The following is a 14,054-nucleotide window of genomic DNA, read 5'->3' as shown; positions in this document are numbered from 1 at the left end:
CATTGTGTTGTTTTTCTAAATGAGCAGTTTCTTTGTTAGCTATCCCCAAATCTGGAATATGGGGCAAGGGGTCTTCATCATCCAGTTTACTCTGTGCAAGTTCATCAGTGGCTTCCAAACGTTCTGCTTCTTGCTCAGGACAAAGCATGGCCCAAGCATCCTCTAATATTTCATTAGAGTCCAGATTATTTTTAATGTCTTCCAAATCTTCAGTTTCAATGTCATAGTGAGATCTATTTGAATTCACAATTGACATCACTGAAACAGTCTGGTTGCCAAGCTGCACTGTGCCTTCTTTGTAGAACTGTTCAAAAGAATGAAATGATGAAGGTTTCAGGTCGTTATCATGACGATAAGGAAAAAACAGCTGTAACAGGCTTTTGTAATATAGCTCAGGATTTTTTGTTTCTGAAAACCGTGCATAGCGCACAACAGCAGGTTTGGTTCTGAATCGCTTTGAAATATATCCACATGAATTCTGTAACTTAATCACATTTTTTGATTTCTTTTCTGATGTACTTAACACACGATACTCTGAAGCAAATGTGGCTATACACATATTATCAAAAGTGTCATTCTGTGGTCTGTTCTTATATCGATCCACAAATCCAGTCATCCAAATGTCATTGTTTCCTGACTTTTTCAGTTCATTTAGTGGTTTGGTGAGTTTGAAAATTGTGTCACCTGTGGGGATAAACACAACTTTCCTTGAACATTCTTTGAGGTGCATTTGAGTGATTCTGTACACAGCTTCTTGTGCAGACACATCACGGTTATGGAGGTAGGCTTGACCAATCTTCTTCATAGCTTCTTTGGCATCAGCATTTCCCTGTTTTGTCGCCTCTTGGTGTGTTTGTCTCAACAACAGCCCCATCTCTCTCTCAGATTTGGACATATAGCTTATAATATAAACGATACAAGCATATACATCAACCACATACTGGATGTCCATGTTGGCATTCCAACATTTCAACAAAAGTGGATTATATGGATTAATCCAAATTTCATTGACATCTCTTTGCAGGACAATTTGCATGCGTTTTTCAACACATTTAAGTGCTTTCTCCCATACTTCCTGCGTAATGCCAACATTTTGAAACAGTTGCTGGATACTCGTAATGGGATTGTCTTTATCCAGAAGTGCTTTTTTAACAGTTGACAGTATTTTCATTGCATCCTCTTCTTTCATAAAGTTCTGTTCATTCTGAGAGCATATGCATTCAACAGTGTCTTTTTTTTGTTCTTGGCTGTTTGTTGCAGTGTCACCTTGGCACTTTGGGCACTTTGGTATTTTCTGTTTTTTGGTGATGAAAGTACGTTCAGATACAGGGCGTGGGAAATTGAACCGGCAGGCTGTATTCTTTTTCTTACAGGTTTTCGAATGCCGTTGAGAATGTTGCTGCACGGAGGTAACAGTTTCAGCTAATTGCTGATCTTGTGTGGGTATTTCACATGTTATGTACTTGTTGATGAATTGCACCACTTCTTCATCTGTGTTTTTTCCAATTTCAGGAGCATCTTCAATCCAAAATAAAGCGTGTACATGGGGTGATCCACGTTGTTGAAATTCTACACGATAAAAGTAATCTTTAATCTTTCCAATTGGATTCAATGAAGATAGTAACACGTAATTCAACAAGAGATGCCACCTGTAGTCAAACATGCGTGCTGCAGTGACAGGGCGATTACGCAACAGTTCACACCTTTCAGCATACTCCAGACTCTCAGAAGTTTCAGTTCTCCCCTCTTGCTTCAAGATTGAATTTAAAAGCCCTCCCCAGCGCAAATCTGCAGAAGAAAAACTGCAAAAGAAAGTTGGTTTCCCCAGATTCCGCACCATGGCAAGTAAATCCTTTTGTGCACCTTGCCAAAAGCTTGGAGTACCTCTTATTGGCCTTAGAAAACGATATCCTTCATCAGTCTTAATGATGTCCTGCAAAGACTCGATGTTTTGTGGAGCATTGTCTTTTTGGCCTGCAGGGTTTGTGTGTCCTTTGCGTGATGCTATTGATACTTGTTGAATAACTTGCTGAACTTCTGACATGTACTGTGCAAAAAAAATGTATTCAACGCACTTTGCAAACCTTCCATCAGCGTGCAATATTCTGTTATTAAAATATCGTGCCAATGTCAAGTAGTGCTGTCTGGGCGTATGATACGTATTGTTCCCTGATGGAAAAAGATATGGAAAGGATTTTGCTTCATTATCTTTATCTGACAAAATACGCACAGGATTGTTTCCTTCAGCAGGTGCCAGATTGATTATATCTTCAAAACCCTGATCAAGAGTTTCTTGACCAAGATCAACAGGCATGGAACAAGAATCTTGATAAATACAGTGGTTTTGCCGGTCATGTAGAGTTTCATCTTCTTCATCAGGAGACTCAGATTGTTGTGAATTATTGTTCGAGACTTCTTCTGTATGTTTTTCTTCTTCATGTTGAGTTTTGTCTTGTGCATCCTCAGGGGAACTGCTTTTTTGTGAATTATCATTAGAGTCGTCTTCTTTAGCAAACTCATTCACCCATTCTTCATTTATTTCTATGTCTTGATAATATTGATTGTTTTCCTTTAAATATTTAAGTGCTTCTTTCAGGTGATTTGTGTCGACAAAGTGATATTCATAATGTCCTTTGTAAGACAGCTTGCGCTTTAATTTAACACGTAACAGACAACCTTCTAGATTTGACCGAGGCAAAACAGAACAAGTATGATTTACTGAAGAAGGGATGCAAAAAATCGGTCCGTGGCATCCATTTTGACCACCCTTTGGTAAAGCTAACACTTTCATAAATGGAATGTTTAAAGAAATCAGATGTTTTTCCAGATGATTCAAACAAGATAACTCAAGAGGAATTGAATCCAGTTGTAAATTGTTTCCCCACCATTCTGCTGGGGTTACACCTCTTTGGATCTTTGAATGACAAACCTTGCACATCCAAAGCTCACCTCTTGATTCTTGTAATGAACATGGTGTATTGCACTCAGAGGTACATTTATGCAAATACTCATCCGAGACACATGTTTCTGCCGTTAATTGAGCTGCTTTGTTTTTGTAGTTCTTTTGTTTGTATGGAACTACTGCTGCTTTAAACATGGATCGGAAACATACACAGCAAACAAATTCAGGTCCATCATTTGATTTCTTTAAAAACTCATTCATTATAGAATTAATCTGATCAGTTAGTACTTTATCTTGATTTCTTTTGAATCGTTTTTTAGCCAGGACATTATGTCTGAAAGTACTGTCTTTGTGGTATTTGGCTTTATTTATTGATTTCAATTTTTGTCGAAGATCAGGATCTGCTTTATAATTTTTGATACTTTCACATTTGACTTTATTTTGGTGTATCAAATCTTTTCTGTATTTCTCACAACTGTATGTCTTCACTTTCTCTTGATGTTCTAGGTCAGTTGTGTATTTGTCCTTGCTGTATGCTTTCACTTTCTCTTGATGTTCCAGGTCTTTTGTGTATTTGTCCTTGCTGTATGCCTTCACTTTTTCTTGATGCTCCAGGTCAGTTGTGTATTTGTCCTTGCTGTATGCTTTCACTTTCTCTTGATGTTCCAGGTCTTTTGTGTATTTGTCCTTGCTGTATGCCTTCACTTTCTCTTGATGTTCCAGGTCAGTTGTGTATTTGTCCTTGCTGTATGCTTTCACTTTCTGTTGATGTTCCAGGTTGCTTTTGTATTTTTCCTTGCTGTATCCTTTCAAGTTCCCTTGACGTTCCAGGTTGGTTTGGTATTTTTCCTTGCTGTATCCTTTCAATTTCTCTTGATGTTCCACGTCCGTTTTGTATTTTTTGTAACTGTGTGCTTTCAATTTCTCTTTATATTCCAAATTTGTTTGGTATTTCTCCATACCGCTTTCTATTGCTTTCAATCGATATTCCTCCTCGTTGTGATATTTCACCATTTTACATTCTCTGTCCGTCTGTGCCTTCCTTTTCCTTAAATGCTTTGACAAAATGATCTTTTTATTATCATGTGATCTGCCAATAGTATCGTCAGGAATTGCACTGAAGGCCCCTTCGTTTGCATGTCTTGATCTGGTGATATATCCCTGGGGCTCACCAAACGTACACAGTTTATAACAGTCATTTCTTTGGCCTTGTTTCACACAAACAACATGTTCATAATGAGCTCCGTGATTCTGTAGGTAGATGCCTTCAGCTGACAGTTGTTTTTCACTGTTTCTAAATCTTAACCATTTGCCTTGATAGAAAGTGTAAATATCAACTCCAATGCAATCAGCTGTGGCTTGAATTTCAGCTTGTGTTGCCCAGGTGTTGACATAACACATCTTTTGCAGTTTGATGTACTCTGCCACAGACAAATGCTGATGTTCTTCATTCAAAAGGCAGTGATATTTTCCAGCATTCTTTTCTAAGTGCTTCACTGCGTTCAGTCTGATTCTTCTATGGTGTTTCTGTGTCCCACTTATGGCTTGAGAAATGGCACGGAAAAAACAGTTACCATCTGCAACAATGCTTTCATTATGACATGGCACCCCAGCATCACCAGCACATAAGGACTCTTTAACGTTGCAATTTTCAAATTCAACACTGAGAAATTTGCAAATTGTCTTACACACGTTTTCTGAAAGAGGATTAAACTGCAAAGTATTTTCCTCACTACCAACAACTGTGATGTCATTGGCATCATACACTTTGGATTTCTTCACAATATGGTTGCCTTGAACAATAGAAGATCCACTTTTTAACTCTACCCTGGTTCGCTTTCTGTGCACACCATCGCATACACTCTCAACAGCTGCAGGCTCAGCAGACACACTCTTGCATACACTCTCAACAGCTGCAGGCTCAGCAGACACACCATCACATACACTCTCAACAGCTGCAGGCTCAGCAGACACACCATCGCATACACTCTCGACAGCTGCAGGCTCAGCAGACACACCATCACATACACTCTCAACAGCTGCAGGCTCAGCAGACACACCATCGCATACACTCTCGACAGCTGCAGGCTCAGCAGACACACTCTTGCATACACTCTCAACAGCTGCAGGCTCAGCAGACACACCATCACATACACTCTCAACAGCTGCAGGCTCAGCAGACACACCATCGCATACACTCTCGACAGCTGCAGGCTCAGCAGACACACTCTTGCATACACTCTCAACAGCTGCAGGCTCAGCAGACACACCCTCGCATACACTCTTAACAGCTGCAGGCTCAGCAGACACACTCTCAACAGCTGCAGGCTCAGCAGACACACCCTCGCATACACTCTTAACAGCTGCAGGCTCAGCAGACACACTCTCAACAGCTGCAGGCTCAGCAGACACACCCTCGCATACACTCTTAACAGCTGCAGGCTCAGTAGACACACCCTCGCATACACTCTCAACAGCTGCAGGCTCAGCAGACACACTCTCAACAGCTGCAGGCTCAGCAGGCACACCATCACATTCACTCTCACCTTTCAAACTCACTGTCACAGTATTAAGCTCAAACTGAACATTTGGCACACCAAATCCTCCTGCAAGTTGGATTAGGTGGTAGTAAACTTCACTGATGCGATTGAAAAACACAACAACACTTGAACCATTACCATCTACCATCCCAGATTTACTGCGTGCATGGGAGTCCACAATAGCATACATGCCATTTTTAGCAATAATAGCATATGTAGTGGCTAACATGGTGAAGAGACAAGCGTTGTCAGTAGCAAGATGTTCTTCCAGAGCTGTCTTCAAAGTAACAAAGCATACTTTCTCAAAAGGGATGGTGACTGAAAGCAGACGTCCCATAACAGGGACAATATTCAAACAAAACGTCTTGCCAAACAACTTCTCCTCATTTTTAAAATCAAAAGCTCCCAAATAAAAGTGACCCCCAGTAATAGCTGGCTTCTTCCTTCTGTACAGGCGATCACCTTCCAATAAAGTCATGTTTAGATCTTTCTGAGACCATTTATACACCTCTCGCTGGTATGTGTGTTTAACAATTGCAGCCAAAGCAATGGCCGTGCACTGCTTTCCTCTACTTTCTGGATTAAATATTGTGTGTCCTTGATGAAATGACCCAACAATATTATCAAAGTGAGGAGACTTAGCTTTGCTGTCTTCATGCTGCAGAGGCTGCAGTTGGACAGATGCTTGTTTTTCATGGCAGGAATCCTTCTTGGCCACTTTTGCTTTGCCCCCTTTGGGTGACAGCCGCTGCAGTCTGACGACAGGGACTTGCTTTCCACAGCAGACCTTCTTCATTGGGACCTAAAAAAACATCAACAACAATGTTATTACCATTTAATTTGAAACAGTTTCTATTAAAAAAGACACTCATACACACTCAGCAGCACACATGTAGCATTCACACTCAGAAACACAGCACATACGGACACATACAGACATTATTAAACAATAATGTTTAATCAGTATTATATTGCGTGTCAGTTTTTATTATTAGCACTTTATTAACACACCTGCACATCTGCTTCTCTGGGAACAGGACTGGAGGTCTTCCTGGGTCTCTTCACATCAGGCTTCACCTGCACACATAATAGATATTGTTATGAACATGACTTAATCAAATAATACTTACTTCGATATAAAACATTTTGCCTGAACATACCAGCTCTACAGTCACTTCAGCCTCTGTGCAGGTAGATGGACGTGGTATCACTGAAACAGCATCAGTCTGCACCTAAAACAGAAGATGTCAGATTTAGATATATCCAGACACCCCACCCACAGATATTTTGAAATGATATATACCTGCTGATCTTCTGTCGGTGCTGTGTTGATAGCAGGTCTGACTGGCGTCTCTGCCACAGTTGTCTCCAGCTAAAAAAGAACCAAATACCAATCAGACAAATTAAATCTTGAATTATGTATTTTCTATCCAAATATGAAGTCAATATTTTTATCAAACCTTTTCCAGCACAACTCGAGGTTGCCAGCTTGATGTTGAGCTCACTGCTTCCCCAACTCTGGCTGCATGCTTCATCTAAAAACATAGATATTGGTAGTTATTGTCAAACAGATTTCAATTTCATTTTCAACAGCACATATAAACATGATCTTGTGATATACCTGTCTCTTTGGCTGACTTCTACTTGGCACGGCAGTCCTTGCTTCACTCACCTATATTGAAATAACACATTTATGTTTTAGATCAACAAACAAAAACTATATTTAAACAACATTTTTATGTTTTAGATTCACAAACAAAAACTATTTTTAAACAACACTTTTATGTTTTACATTCACAAATGTAAACAATCAATAGATTTGCCCATTTGTTTTACCTTCTTTGTTGCCAGGGTAGTTAGGTTCTTTGAGGTTGCAGGAGTCTTCTGCGGTGCAGACAAAACAGCAAAGCGGCCAGCAGACACGGGAATAGCACACAGACCGGTGACCTGAAAAATATGGTTTCAGTGAGGATTTTTAGACCTAACATTGATTGATGAATTGAAAAAACATTTTACTAACCTGTCGCAGGGGAACATTTTTTGTGCTGGTGGCAGTCGACTGTAGACTCTTCTGAAAACATAAAGTCAGTTAGCACTTTCACATAAGAAATTTGGCCACAGCACATATAACAGAGCATATATTTTCTATTGTACACTTTCTCTACCTTTCCAAATTCCCAGCCCTCAGAGTCCGTCTGTGGAGTGGTAGATGGGACATGGACTGCTCTGGATGTGGGACAGGTCACAACCACATCTGGGGTCTTCGGCAGGGGCTTCACACACGGGGCGGCAGGTGTCTTCGGGCTTGGGTGGGCAGAATCCACGGTGCTCTCAGACAGCTCCCTGATGGCCTTACAGATCAAGTCTGACAAGACTCGCATGCCTTCAGGTACACTGAGGTGGATCTGCATAAAGACAATAACATGAATTATTACACTGCTCTGTCACACATACATTATGTCAACACACAAACAGTATTTGTATTACTTACACCATCCTTAGCCCAGAGACGCAGGTTCTTCATAGGGAAGTGGTGCACACAGGAGACATACTGCAGCCCTACAAAAACACATAATACAATTTAAAATATACTCTTCCATATTTCACTTTTACTCAAGCACATGTACTTTGTCTTACCTTCTGCCTCTGCTGCTGCCTTGTATGCTTCACGAAACTGGTTCTGCTTGGTCACACTAACCACATGACGAGCAGGGAAGTCCACCACACATGTCTAAAAAAAATACAAAAGTTTAGCTCACAAACTATTTGAGGTGACAGTGTGTTTTGGTGATAACAAATATGACACAGTCGGGAGTGCTTACCTTTGGGCAAAGACGTTTTACTGTAGACAGAAGACTCTGGAAGTTCTTCTGTGCCCGCTCCACTGTCTGGCCCCTGGTGGAAGAGTCGTTGCCCGTAGCCAGCACCACACATTTTGACACGCGTTGGTCGACAGTGGAATGGCGTACGTCAGTCTCCAAGGTGTCAGATGTAGCACCAGGGGAGCAAATGTACCCAAAGGAGTATGGGCCATCTGCTCTGATGTCCACATCTCTCTCCACAAAGGATCTGAGATGTGAATCCCCGATAACCAAGACCAACTGGAAAACAAGAACAGCATTTATTAAACACTGAAGTGTTTAATATTAACCCAATTTATTTTTTATTTTAGTTAACAGTTTACTAATAATCTATCCATAATTTGTTTTACACCAATAAATGTACAATGTGTTTGCATCTGCTGCTACAGTGTGAAATACAACCATGTTTTCTGTTTTAACAACTCCCAAAACAACATTTCTCATCTCAGCTGATGCCAGTTCATATGTTAATGGACATGATGGTGGCTGTTGAGCCATGGTTAATGTGCACAATTAATATGCATAGGCTGGCAGCACTGCATTTACACACCTGGCTGACAGACTAAAATAACCTCTTAAAAATGTCACATCACTGTGTCTACACACTATAAACTTTTAAAATAAATTGGACATACCTCCTTGTTGGGGGATTCAGGTGGGATGCAGACTCTCAGCTGTTTCCCGGTGAAAGAGGAGCGTGTCCAGTGGCGCACGGCAGGACGCCAACCAGTCCCAATCCCCACTGTAAAGATACAAAAACATTGTATTCTTAATTTCATCTCTACAACTTGTAATTAAACTGCTCACATACACAACACAACCAGTAATAATATAATACAAAATAAACCCATACCAAACATAGGAGACATCACGAAACTCTGGCAGTGCTTAGAACAGAACACCTGAACAGCACCTGTTCAAAACACCTGAAACAACAAACAAAAATATAACATTTTAAATGGTTGAAAATACAAAATTAGTACGTAATCAACATTATAATGTCAAGACAAACCCTAAACACCTAAGAGGTTAGTAATTTGTCCAAGAAACATCATGTTGTTTATTTGGCTCTGATGAGATCAGATGCACTTTCCCAAAAACATAACTATGGTTCCTTTTCAAGTATTAAAGTAGACTGACAGTAATAATAGTAGACCATTAAAAAGGTAACACAGTTTAGACATAAAAACAGGCATTATAACTGTATATAATTCAAAGTAGTACACATACCTTGATGCAGTCAAAAGAAGCTGTGACTTGATAGTAGTCGTCGCAAAAATATCAAAGTAAAAAGTAAAAGTGAATGGTCCACACTAAAAGAAAGTAATCTTCCTCGTAGAGTGGGAAAGTATCCAAACTGAGAAAAAGTAAACTTCCTCGCAGAATGGGAGTCTTCTGAATGGCAAGCCAATCAAAGACACGAGCTCTTTCGAATGTCTGACTTTTAACCTGGTCTTCCCAGGTGTGGGCACACCCCTTGCAGATAACCCAGCCCCCTTCCCCAGCCCCATTTTTTCAGATATTTTTTCCCAGATATTTGCAGCCTTTAGGTGCAAATTTCCACCTTTGTCTTATTTATTTTTCTTCTATTTTCTTCTGGCAAACTACAACAACTTCGTAGCCACATGTACAATACATGTTGATAGTTATGTTTCAAAAACTGAGCTGAACTCTAAATAAGATGCCAACATTCATAGTATAATCATAATATGTTCATTATCTTTACAAACATTAATGTTATTAATATCATCCTGAAAAACTGCCCTTTCAAAAGAACAAATGCTTGTCTCATAAGCTTATAAAACAACAGAAATCCAAACTTATAATAACTAATATTATTAAGATAAACACCATGACAACACCAACATATTTAAGCAAGATACACATGTTTGCCCTTCATTTCTGAACTCCTCCTGCTACAAACAGAGTGTTTATCTCTGTTCAAACACTACTGCGACCACAATATCAACGTTCATAAATAATGATATAAAATGGACATACTATATACTACACATAAAATAATAGGATCAGGTTTACATGAACACCACCGTTCCACATAATGCAACTTTATGTTACCTTACCTTTAATAAACTGATTAAATAGTAACCACAAAGTTACAGTAAATTACAAAACTGTAATTAGGAATAGACTCTAATGTAAGTACTGAAATCAAATTCAGTTTCAGCATCTTTGGGGATGAGCTTGCTACATACTTCTTGACCTGTATTCACATGGAAACAAGACTAATGTGTTATTGTATTCTCTGCTGATGGCTGTTGGGCCCAAACTCTCAGCTGTAATGACTCTGATTACATATGAATAGTACAAGTCAAATAGCCCTATCACAACTCTACCCCCCAACCCCAAGTCATTCTCATTGACCAGACATTTTAATGTCAACACTTCTGTTTTGCACTGTACAGACATCATCATAAATGTATCAAATACAACTATTAAAAAAAAACATAAAACCTCAGACTACCATAGAAGAAAATACATATAAGAACAAAGTAGCTTGTTCTTATGACTAATGTTATACTGTATTCTTCATGAATACACAGATATCTTCTCATTCTAATACCTTGGTCCTTTGCATCAAATGTAATTCCTCTGACAAATGTACTTTTCTTTAATTCCGCAGTACATCACTTTTCAGCCGCAAAAAAAAATTCAATATGTGCGCGTTTTAATTTTGGTTGAGTTTATAGCACAGATAATTTCACCACACTTGCTTCCTCTACTTGCTTTCAAAGACATGTTTTTGTTTTTTTTAATGACCACTCCTTATAAATATCTGCCAATGACAGAAGAGAAAACACAACACTCTTCACTGAACCTGTAGAATATTTAACATTTGAAATGATTACAGGTAAGTCACAATGATGGAAAGGTACTACAGAATTGTACTCCTGAAAAAATTACTTGGCTAAAAGTACTACTGCCAAATATATATGCTACATGTGTTTACTAACATTTTACATACATCTTTTGTGCTATACTTCATTGATTAAACCTGTATTCAGATGTTTTTTTTTTATAACAAGTATTCCTAAGTTTAGTATCCACACATCGTTTTAGTATACATTTTTATACACATATATTTATTTTTAAAAAGTCAGCTAGAGAGAAGCCCGGCCCGACCCGACCCGAACGTAATGATTGACATTTTAGGCCCCACCCGGCCCGAAATTCGGGTCTGGTCGGGCTCGGACTCGGGCTCGGACTTGGGCTTGGGCTTAAGATCTTACCTCTACAACAAAACAATGTAGGTAAGATTATTGAAATAATTAGCTGGAAAATCCAGCACAGTAAACCACATAAATCATTACTCCATTAGAGTAGTCAAAAAGACATATACCAAAAAACAAGAAATGATACTCATCAAAATCACATACAAATCATTATAAAACATAGAATTTACCTACTTCTTTGAACAAGTAGCAAAACTGAAAAAGCCACATTCACAGAACAAATACTTACTTTTCCTGAATAGTTTCACAATTCAGTTACACTGCATCAGAACAAGAATAAAATCACATATATCTGGACCACTGTGATTCTGCAGATATAACACCTAATGGAAATATCAAACTAAGTACTGTTATTAGTGGGGAGACAGTGGCTCAGTGGTTACAGCGTTGGTCCCCCAACCCAAAGGTCTTAAGATCGAGTCCCACTCAGACCAAGTTCTGTCTGTGTGTGTGCTTGTGAATCAGGCTGCTAGCCTCTGAGACAACCAGGACTGTAAGACAACCCCAGTGTTTTTAAATGTAACAAATTACTTTTAATTTAGAAATGATACTGAATTACAAGTACATCTTTAATACTCTTAAAAAGGACATTACCCAAAACATCTACTAAATTACACATATATATGTGTCATTACTTACTTTCCACACTAAGGACACTCCCACAATTGTAAATATAATTGTTTCTTGAAGTGAACACATGACTAGGAGCAGTGCTTAGCATTAACAACATTAACTATGAATGTTGCTAATCTAACTTTTTCTTGGTTCAATCAATGATCCCAACAGGGCTAAGGGGAAACTGTTGTTGCGATTTCACAAAAATACAGTCAATTGAATTAAACACCACAAAGTGTTGAGTTAAACTCTGACTCTGACCTGTCTGAATCAGCTTCTACATGAATTAAAAACACATCTTTGAGAACAAGCTCACCTTCCAGTTCTTTAGTCATATAATAATCATTTATATTCTAAATATATACCTTTATACATGTGCTCACCTTGTTGTGCCATAATGAATGCACTAATTATTCAATCTGTATCCAAACTGCTGTCTCTGATCATTACAAGGCCAATACAAACATTAAAAATATATGTTCTAACAGCCTCAGAGCAGTTACTGACTCATCATGTTTGCCTATAGACTGTACCTATGGCTCTATGTTACCATTTACTCTTAAATACAGTTGCAGACTATAAGCTACTGAAACCAGTAATACATAGTGAAACAAACATACTCCAAATACTTATAAATTAGTAGTTTATCATGTTCTCAGGGTGAGCTTCATCTGCATACATATGTAAAACACTGCTGATGTGTGGATGGACTGTGCAGGAGACCAACGTCAAAGCTGTGAATGGCTCCAGACTTTTGCATATGACAGACCCAACTCTGAGTCCTCCCCCAATAACACTCAAAGCCTCATCTCTGTCAGTACTACTACAGACAATACAAATGCAGTTTCAATTTAAACTAATTTCAGTGTCTTCTTTTTGACACATCTAAGCACAGTCACATTAAGTGAAGTCTTCGCTGAGCTTCACTAATGCACAGGGCCTGATGTTGTTGTCCAACAAGGTCCTGGGTTCAGCTCATTTCAATTCACATTTACATTTCTCCACCTGTGTCTGCTGTAGCATTAACTTTTATGTAAGAAGCAAAATTTTTCCTTTAACAGAAAGGAGCACGACATACTAGAACTAACTACTACTACTACTACAACTACTACAACTACAAAAAAGATCCCCCTCAAGAGTTTTATTTAACTTTAAAAAAAACACAGCTCAAATGTATTGACTCCAAAATAATGGTTTGATGACAGGCCCATTGTGCAAACGACTCCTGGTGCAAACAGCTCCCACAGAGGAAACACTAGACACAGTAACAACGAACAACAAAAAAAATGTAGGTAAGATTATTGAAATAATTAGCTGGAAAATACCTGCACAGTAAACCACATAAATCATTACTCTATTAGAGTCGTCAAAAACACATATACCAAAAAACAAGAAATGATACTCATTAAAATCACATACAAATCATTATAAAACATAGAATTTACCTACTTCTTTGAACAAGTAGCAAAACTGAAAAAGCCACATTCACAGAACAAATACTTACTTTTCCTGAATAGTTTCACAATTCAGTTACACTGCATCAGAACAAGAATAAAATCACATATATCTGGACCACTGTGATTCTGCAGATATAACACCTAATGGAAATATCAAACTAAGTACTGTTATTAGTGGGGAGACAGTGGCTCAGTGGTTACAGCGTTGGTCCCCCAACCCAAAGGTCGCAGGATCAAGTCCCGCTCGGCCCAAATCCCGCTCGGGAATCAGGCTGCTAGCTCTCCAGGTGTACAAACAGCAGTGGGACATATACAATGGAAGTAATGTATGTATGTAGGATGGTGGTATGGTTTTTGGTGGCATAAATCCCGCGGTCGCAAGGGGTGGCGAGGGCCTTTATCACTGCTTGCAGTTTTAATGTAACCTT

Source organism: Periophthalmus magnuspinnatus, chromosome 11 (genome assembly GCF_009829125.3).
Source record: "Periophthalmus magnuspinnatus isolate fPerMag1 chromosome 11, fPerMag1.2.pri, whole genome shotgun sequence".
NCBI classification, from domain to species: Eukaryota; Metazoa; Chordata; class Actinopteri; order Gobiiformes; family Gobiidae; genus Periophthalmus; species Periophthalmus magnuspinnatus.
Note: the sequence above shows the minus strand (reverse complement) of the source record.